The sequence below is a fragment of the Zonotrichia leucophrys genome, chromosome 6 (genome assembly GCF_028769735.1).
Source record: "Zonotrichia leucophrys gambelii isolate GWCS_2022_RI chromosome 6, RI_Zleu_2.0, whole genome shotgun sequence".
In the NCBI taxonomy this organism is placed as follows: domain Eukaryota; kingdom Metazoa; phylum Chordata; class Aves; order Passeriformes; family Passerellidae; genus Zonotrichia; species Zonotrichia leucophrys.
In genome coordinates, this window is record NC_088176.1 from 20,684,051 (window position 1) to 20,691,104 (window position 7,054).

Here is a 7,054-nt window from a genome sequence, read left to right on the forward strand (position 1 = left end):
CATTTGCAGCAATTTTCAGAACCAACAGAAAAACAAGTTTATCTAATTGGTCATTGAAGGAGGTAGTAAAGTTTCTCAAAAGCTGAAACATTCCTTCTTTTAGACTTCTCCTCCTCATTTGTCAGAAGAGCTTCAGTCAGAAGAGCTTTAGATCTGAAATTTGGTGCAGCTGCTGCCTAGCAGCATGTACACAAGGCAGCAACAAAAAGGAGTTCTGCTGGTGCCTAGAAAGCCCCAGCTCAGCATAAAGTCATTGTAAACTTAGCCAGATGAGCTAGCATTGCTCATCAGTCATCCAGAATTAGCATTGCACTGCTGAGTGGCTGAAAAACACAATGGCTCATTACCAGACAATATATAAAATCAGAGCTGACAAATAGAATCTGAATTTTTCCTACAATCAGAATTGAAACATTGTATTCTACAGGTCATAAGGTGCACCAGTGCTATAAGAGCACCCAGCAACTAAAGAGTTTTATCGACTCTATTCTTTTTTGCCAGGACTAACACCTCACACAGCAAGAAATCTTTAGCCATTGGTGAGCAACAGAAATCATGAAGAAAAACAACAAACTGCAGCTCTGTTTCACTGCTTGTTGGTTTTTTTTTTAGTTTCCTTTACTGATCCTATCTATCAGCTTTAATCTGACATTTCTGTACAGGCAAATCTCTCATGTGCAAGTGCCACACACCCTTATTTGCTGTCTCATGCTTGCCTTTCTCTATGAAATGGAAGTAGAGCTCCTTCTACAAGCATTAAGCCTCCAATCAGACAATAACCACATCACAACTTTATTCTGAGGATCTGGAGGACAATGTCACTTAGAATTATTGTGCTGATTCATCAATGTGAAAAACAGTATCTCCTAATCAAGAAAAAAATGTATTTCCCAAACTATGAATATTATTTTGAAATTTTTCAGCTTACAATGTCCAAGTATGCTCAAATTTCTCCCCTCAAAACCACTCTCCCTATTGGTAATTGTATCTTTCTCTAGATAACTAGGAAATTACAGCTTACTGGGTACTAAGCAAATTACTGTACAGATAGGGCTCTGGTTGGAGAGACAGAAATAGTGATATATTTGCTTTAGAGTTGCCTAGCACTTGCCATTGACCACCATGACATGGTGATTAGTGTACAACCTAATTTATCAGCCAGATGTTCCAGGTTGGAATTCTGTACTTTGTAATGTGTGCTCTAAAAACGCTGTATTTAACTGCTGTTATTACCTGCCAGACAATAGTTTGAAATTTTAAAGAGCAGTAAATACCTAAATCATCAAGAACAAGTAAAGACATTATCATTAATTTAAAAATATGTCTATTTAAACATCCATTCCTACAGAGCAAAATGTAGTCAGGTAGGTTGCTAAAAACTGCTAGATAGTGATCACAAGGCCACATGTGTTACATCCTGTTGAGACTCCAGCAGATGTTATTTGCAAAGTGCCCCTGACAGCCCAGCACCATTACCAGTACAATTTGCAAAGGTGCTGTGTTATAAAAAGCTACAATTTATAGCAACCACGTGCAACAGAATGATGCCAGTTCCCCATCACCACAGTAAACCCACCTAATTTCAGCAGTGCTTGTCACAATAAGGATTCCAAATATGACTTTGAATAGAAACCTAAGAAATTTTGGCTAGTCTGTGTCCTGCCTATTCCCCTTTTATTTCTGTTCACTTGGTTGGGAGATGGAAACAAGAAGCAGTGCTGTGGCCTGCATCAGTAACTAATACAAGAGTTGCACTTCTGATGCAAATAATTTTATAGTAAAATGAAACACTATGCAAAGAGAAATTACACTAGTGAAGAAAGTTAGGAAAAGGTTTCAGTCAGAGTTCTATAAAGAACATTATAGTCCAAGAAAAACCAAAATAATAACAAAAAGAAGAAAGTTATGTTCTGTTACAGTGTGGTCACTAGGAAAAACATATGAGGGGCAGAAGTGAGAAAGACCAATAAATCAAACCTTTTGCTTTGCTACAAATGATTTCTAAAGCTTTTTTCTCACTCTGGCACAACAGACAGGCTTTTAATTTAAAGTGTATAAGCTAAATATGTACTTCAAAGCTGTCCATCTCTATGGCATTTGGATGGCTTTTGAGAAATACACCATTAAAGCAAAATCACTGCTCAGGTCACTGCCTTCCTGGTGTGTTCAAAACTATCCCAGTCATCAGCAGAGAACATCCAAGGGCTAGAGCAGCAGAAAGACTCTTTTTATCAGGGAGAAAGAGACATCTGAACAGACTGTACATAATGTCACACAGCCAACACCTTGCAATCTGGGGCCTGCTGTCTTCAGGGCAGAGAAAGTTAAAGGAAGACAAAATATTTCCAGTAACAATTAATAAATCAGAACTGGTCATAATTAAATGGCTGACACTTTGATAGATCTACAGTTTGACACACTACAAACATACTTTGATAGTGTAGCTAAAACATGGGAGAGTTTTAGTTCTAAGATTTTAGCAGTGAGAAAATGCAAGACTCACATTCCTGGGTGGGCCAGATGACTGCTGAAAATTACTGTATGTGGTAATTCAATTGAAACATTACTACTGGGGTAGGGGAAAACAAAAGTTCTGGAAAAGCCTTTTCTTCACTAGAAAAGACAGAAAAAACATTTCAGTGTACCATTGACCAAATGAACCACCACTTCCCTGCCATCCTTCCCCTGGCTGCATTCTGTTTTCTAAGAATTACCAAGATTTAAAAAAAGAAAGAGGAACCTGAACAACTGAAACAAGTTTGTGTTTGTACTTAAAATGCCAGTATGTCTAGACCCATTCATTCAGAATGGCCTCAAACTTAATGTACTGGTTCTGGTTTCTGTAATTCATGTTTACAAAACATGAACATTTCCCAGCTGTATTACAACTTTTTCAAGGCAGGGTTACACCAAAAATCCTTTGATTCTTGACTCTGAAACTGCATCATAATAAAGCATCTCATTGGTTGTCCACAAAACTGTGATTTCAGAGTTTTGCACTAACTAGAGTTTGGAATAAAGTCAACAAGATATGAAAAATATTTCTGTGCATTTATGGGCTTGGGTCAGGAGAGTAAACAAATGAACTCATAGATCCTTGCCATGTGAGCTGGAGACTGCTGTGCTGGGCACCAGGAGTGAGGGTGCCCTCTCTAAAGCTGATGGGGAGGGTTTGCTGGCTGCCCCAATGGAGGCATTCAGAGCATTTTAGAGACTTCCCTACAGTTCAGTCTTTGATTTGAGACATTGAAAAAATTACCCTCTCCTTTCCTTGGAGTAAGTGACCTGTGCAGTGTACCTCAACATTTTTCCACTTCTCTCCATGCCTTGTACTAAGAAATATCCTGTTTTTCTACACAGGATAAGCATTGTGCCTGCTCTGCCATAATGCCTGTCTGAAGGCAAGAAGAAGAACTGGCATGGGCAGGGCATCCCTAATCAGCTCAAACCTTCTGCCTCTTGCCTCCAAGCCACCAGCTCTTCTATTTCTGTACAAGTGTCATGCCCTCTGATGCCATAACACAGCTGTGCTGCCTTGCTTGGGTCTCCAGATGCTTCATATTTGTGGTCTGTCTGTTACACTGGCTAACAGCCCATTTCCTCAAGGAAACATCAGCCTGATGAAAATGCAAATATTTGGGGATATATGCAGTTGCATTATATGCCCACATTAGCATGTGCACTCCTGTGATATCTCAAATTTTAAAAAAACATTGTATTTTGCTTGAATAGTATATTTCATAAGCTTGTCAGTATAAACAATGATGTTTGATAGGTACTTTTCATTTGCAAAATGAAATATGTAGTACTGCATTTAGAATTAAATACATAATAATAACTAAAGGCAATAAAAAGCTCAAATTCTATCATGAGTATTATTGACACTTGGCAACAGTACGGAAGTTTAAAAAGCAATATTATTCATATGACATCATTGCAGAGGCATTAAACACACCAGAAATGGAAGAAGAGGTGGGTACTATATTTTTCCCCAGTCAATCACAAGAAGTGGATTAAAACACTGACAAACACCCTTGTTTAGAACTTAGAGCATCCTTCAAAGCATCCTACCACAGAAGTCTCTAGTAGCCCATGTGTGCTACAGAAGGTTATTCTTCAGCACCAAAGACTAGACTTATTTTCCTCTGCTGTTACAGTGGGCATCCCAACCCACCCACCCCCAGAGCACCTTGCATACAATGTTCTCTCTTTTACAGAAAATGGATTTTTGTGTCTGCTTTAGTCATGACACATAGAAAAGGACAAACAAATTTCTGCTTGGGAGTTCCTGATAAAAACTGCCTGCATTCATATGACACTGTACTTGACAGCAGTCACCTGCTTTTAGGACATGCCAGAATTACTGTGCATGCATAGCTGTTTCACTCAACATTTTCCAGAATGCCTGTGACAGCAGGCTCAGGGTTTCTGGAAGTCCAAACCTGAATCAGAGCTGTTGGGCACTTACAGCATTGTTCACCTCAGGAATTTCACATATAATTGCATTTTGCTTACTTGGAAAAAGCAAAACAGGACAGAGTTGTTATATTTTTAATTATGTGTTACTTTCAGGTAAAAATAGAATTACCATTTTTAGCTGTGTATTTCATCCACACACCAAAAAGTTCAGTACACAGTCAGATCCTTTGCATACAGATGATGCTATTCTCAGTGCTGAAATATTTATTTACATGTGGACATGCTTGCTTACATTAGTTTAAAATCAGCTGGAAAAAAGTGCAAAGTAACAGAAAATAGAGAAAAGTATAAGTAAAAGAAAACAGAGACATTCAAGAAACTTCTCCAGGGCACACAGCAAGACAGTGTCAATGCTGGAGTCCTAAGACTCGCCATTTCTTTTATTTGGATCTCGCAGCTCAAGAAGAATATGCTTTTATCTCTCAGCTCAAAAAATTGTAGACTCAATTCAAAATAATTCATACTATCCTCTACCTATTATCAGGTTTTCCACTGTACAAGTTGTTCAAAGATTTGGAATTACCTAGCTGTCTTAGCAGTGATTCATAAAAGCAACAAGAAAAATCATAAATAGTAACAATTATGGTTGATATCATTTGGCACTGATGCCAGGAGGAGGCTGCCTGCCAAGGGGAACATTCCTTGCAAGTTAGTCCTACAATGTGCTGGCAGGCAGCAGCGCCTGGAACCAATCCGATGTTCTGCTTAGTCGGGCTGCCCCAGGGCACCAGCGAGACAGGGCAACATAGGGGTGTTTCAGGAAGCCCTCAGGGTGCATGGAAATGAGGGCATTCCCTCTTTTTCTGGACAAGGGAGGCTTTGTGATAAGTGGAAGCATTTTCTCAAAGTTTGTGGAGTAAGACACAGGAAGAAAAAAATCACACTGGAGAGGTCAGGCTCTGCTTCTCAGGAACTTGTTTGCATCTGTCAGCAAACCTTAAACTGAACTATTCTCTTTAATTCAAATACTGTGTTTCACAGAGAGGAAAGTGCCAAGTTTTTAGCATCCATCTGCACGATACAGCCAACAGCAAGCACAGAGGATTGTTTCAGGATTTAAAGGCTATTGTAGCTTTTGGACCTGTATGCATCATTGTGTACTGCAGGAGGAGGGGCAGTTGTCAGACAAGGGATTTAAAAGTAAAGCAAGTCCATGTTCAGTGCAGTTCTTTCTGGAACCCAAAAGGTTAAGGGTAATTCCTTTGAACTCTTGTCTTCCACCACAGAAACTACTGTGTTGAAGGCTGAACTGCCTTTCTATTTTTGATATTTCCTGATACATTTTTAATATCTGGTAAGACATAGGAATGTGTTTACCTAGGAATTTAGAAGCAGATTAAGAAGTAGATGGTCACCATGTCACCATACCAGAGTACAGCACTTATGTGAGTGCTTTAAAACACTTTATGAAGTTGTGAAAAAATTAAGTATCTTGCATTTCTTACTGTTCATGGTAGCTGTGAGTATTTTTATTTCCCACTAAGCAAGCACAGAGTCCCTTATGCTAACATGTTCAGGCAATTTCAGATTCTCTCAGATACCATTTCCAGCATAATTGATTACTTTTAGCTCTCCATGACATTAAAAGAGTATTCTAAGAGCAATTTCCATGAGTAGCTGAAAGTTGTAATTTGTTCAGTAAAAGATGGCAACTTCTGTTGTTGAGAACTTCATGAAAACATGTATTATGTACTGTGACGCTCTGGATTTTCACTAAAACCAAGAAAAACAAAGGAAGAAAATAATCCCTTTCATGTCACTATCTATCTTTAAATTCAGCTGAATTAATGATCACCATCTTGATTCAGCAAGCTTTAAGACAAAGATGTGGATACATCTTTAGTATCACTGAAACTCTGTAGAACTCCCCAGATTTAATAACCACACTTACACTTTCTTTATTTATACTTTTTTTGGCTGTTGAAATCATCAAAGGCCTTGGTTTCAAGCTGAAACAAAGTAAGAACTGAAAAAAAGAAAAAAAGCTCACCATAAACAGAGAAGTAACTTTTGAGAAGTTTAGACACTTAGAGCTTGAAGTAGCTTGGTGCAGGGAACTCTCACTTTTCTGCAGGGTGCTAGTACAGAAACAGCGACCACTTGGATTGCCCAGGTCTGGAAGGAAGACTGCAGTGCCAAAGTCTGCTGAACATCTGAGAGCCCATGGCACAAAACTTTCTTCCACCATCTCAAAGCCTGTTTATATGAAGCACTGACTATTCTGAAGGCAGATACTTTATTCCATTACATTGCTATTGTCCAGTATCCCAGTCTCTAGTCATGTAACCTTGAAAAACATTAAATCCTTTCTCCTTTGTTGAAAGGACATTCTGCAAGCCCAGGTTTTATAGGTGGAGAATTCTTTTAAGCAATACATCAGATAACTCCATGCTTCATGTCTTTTCCTAGAAAAGATGATTTTAATCTATGCAAGAAATATTCTTTAGTTATGAAGCACATCTATACCTGAAAAAAATACTAATGTATATGCTGGATGATGTTGCAAAAATCTTTGCTTTAAAAAATTTCTTTGCAGTTATCAGTACAATCTTAAACACAGGAAGAGCCTTGAAAT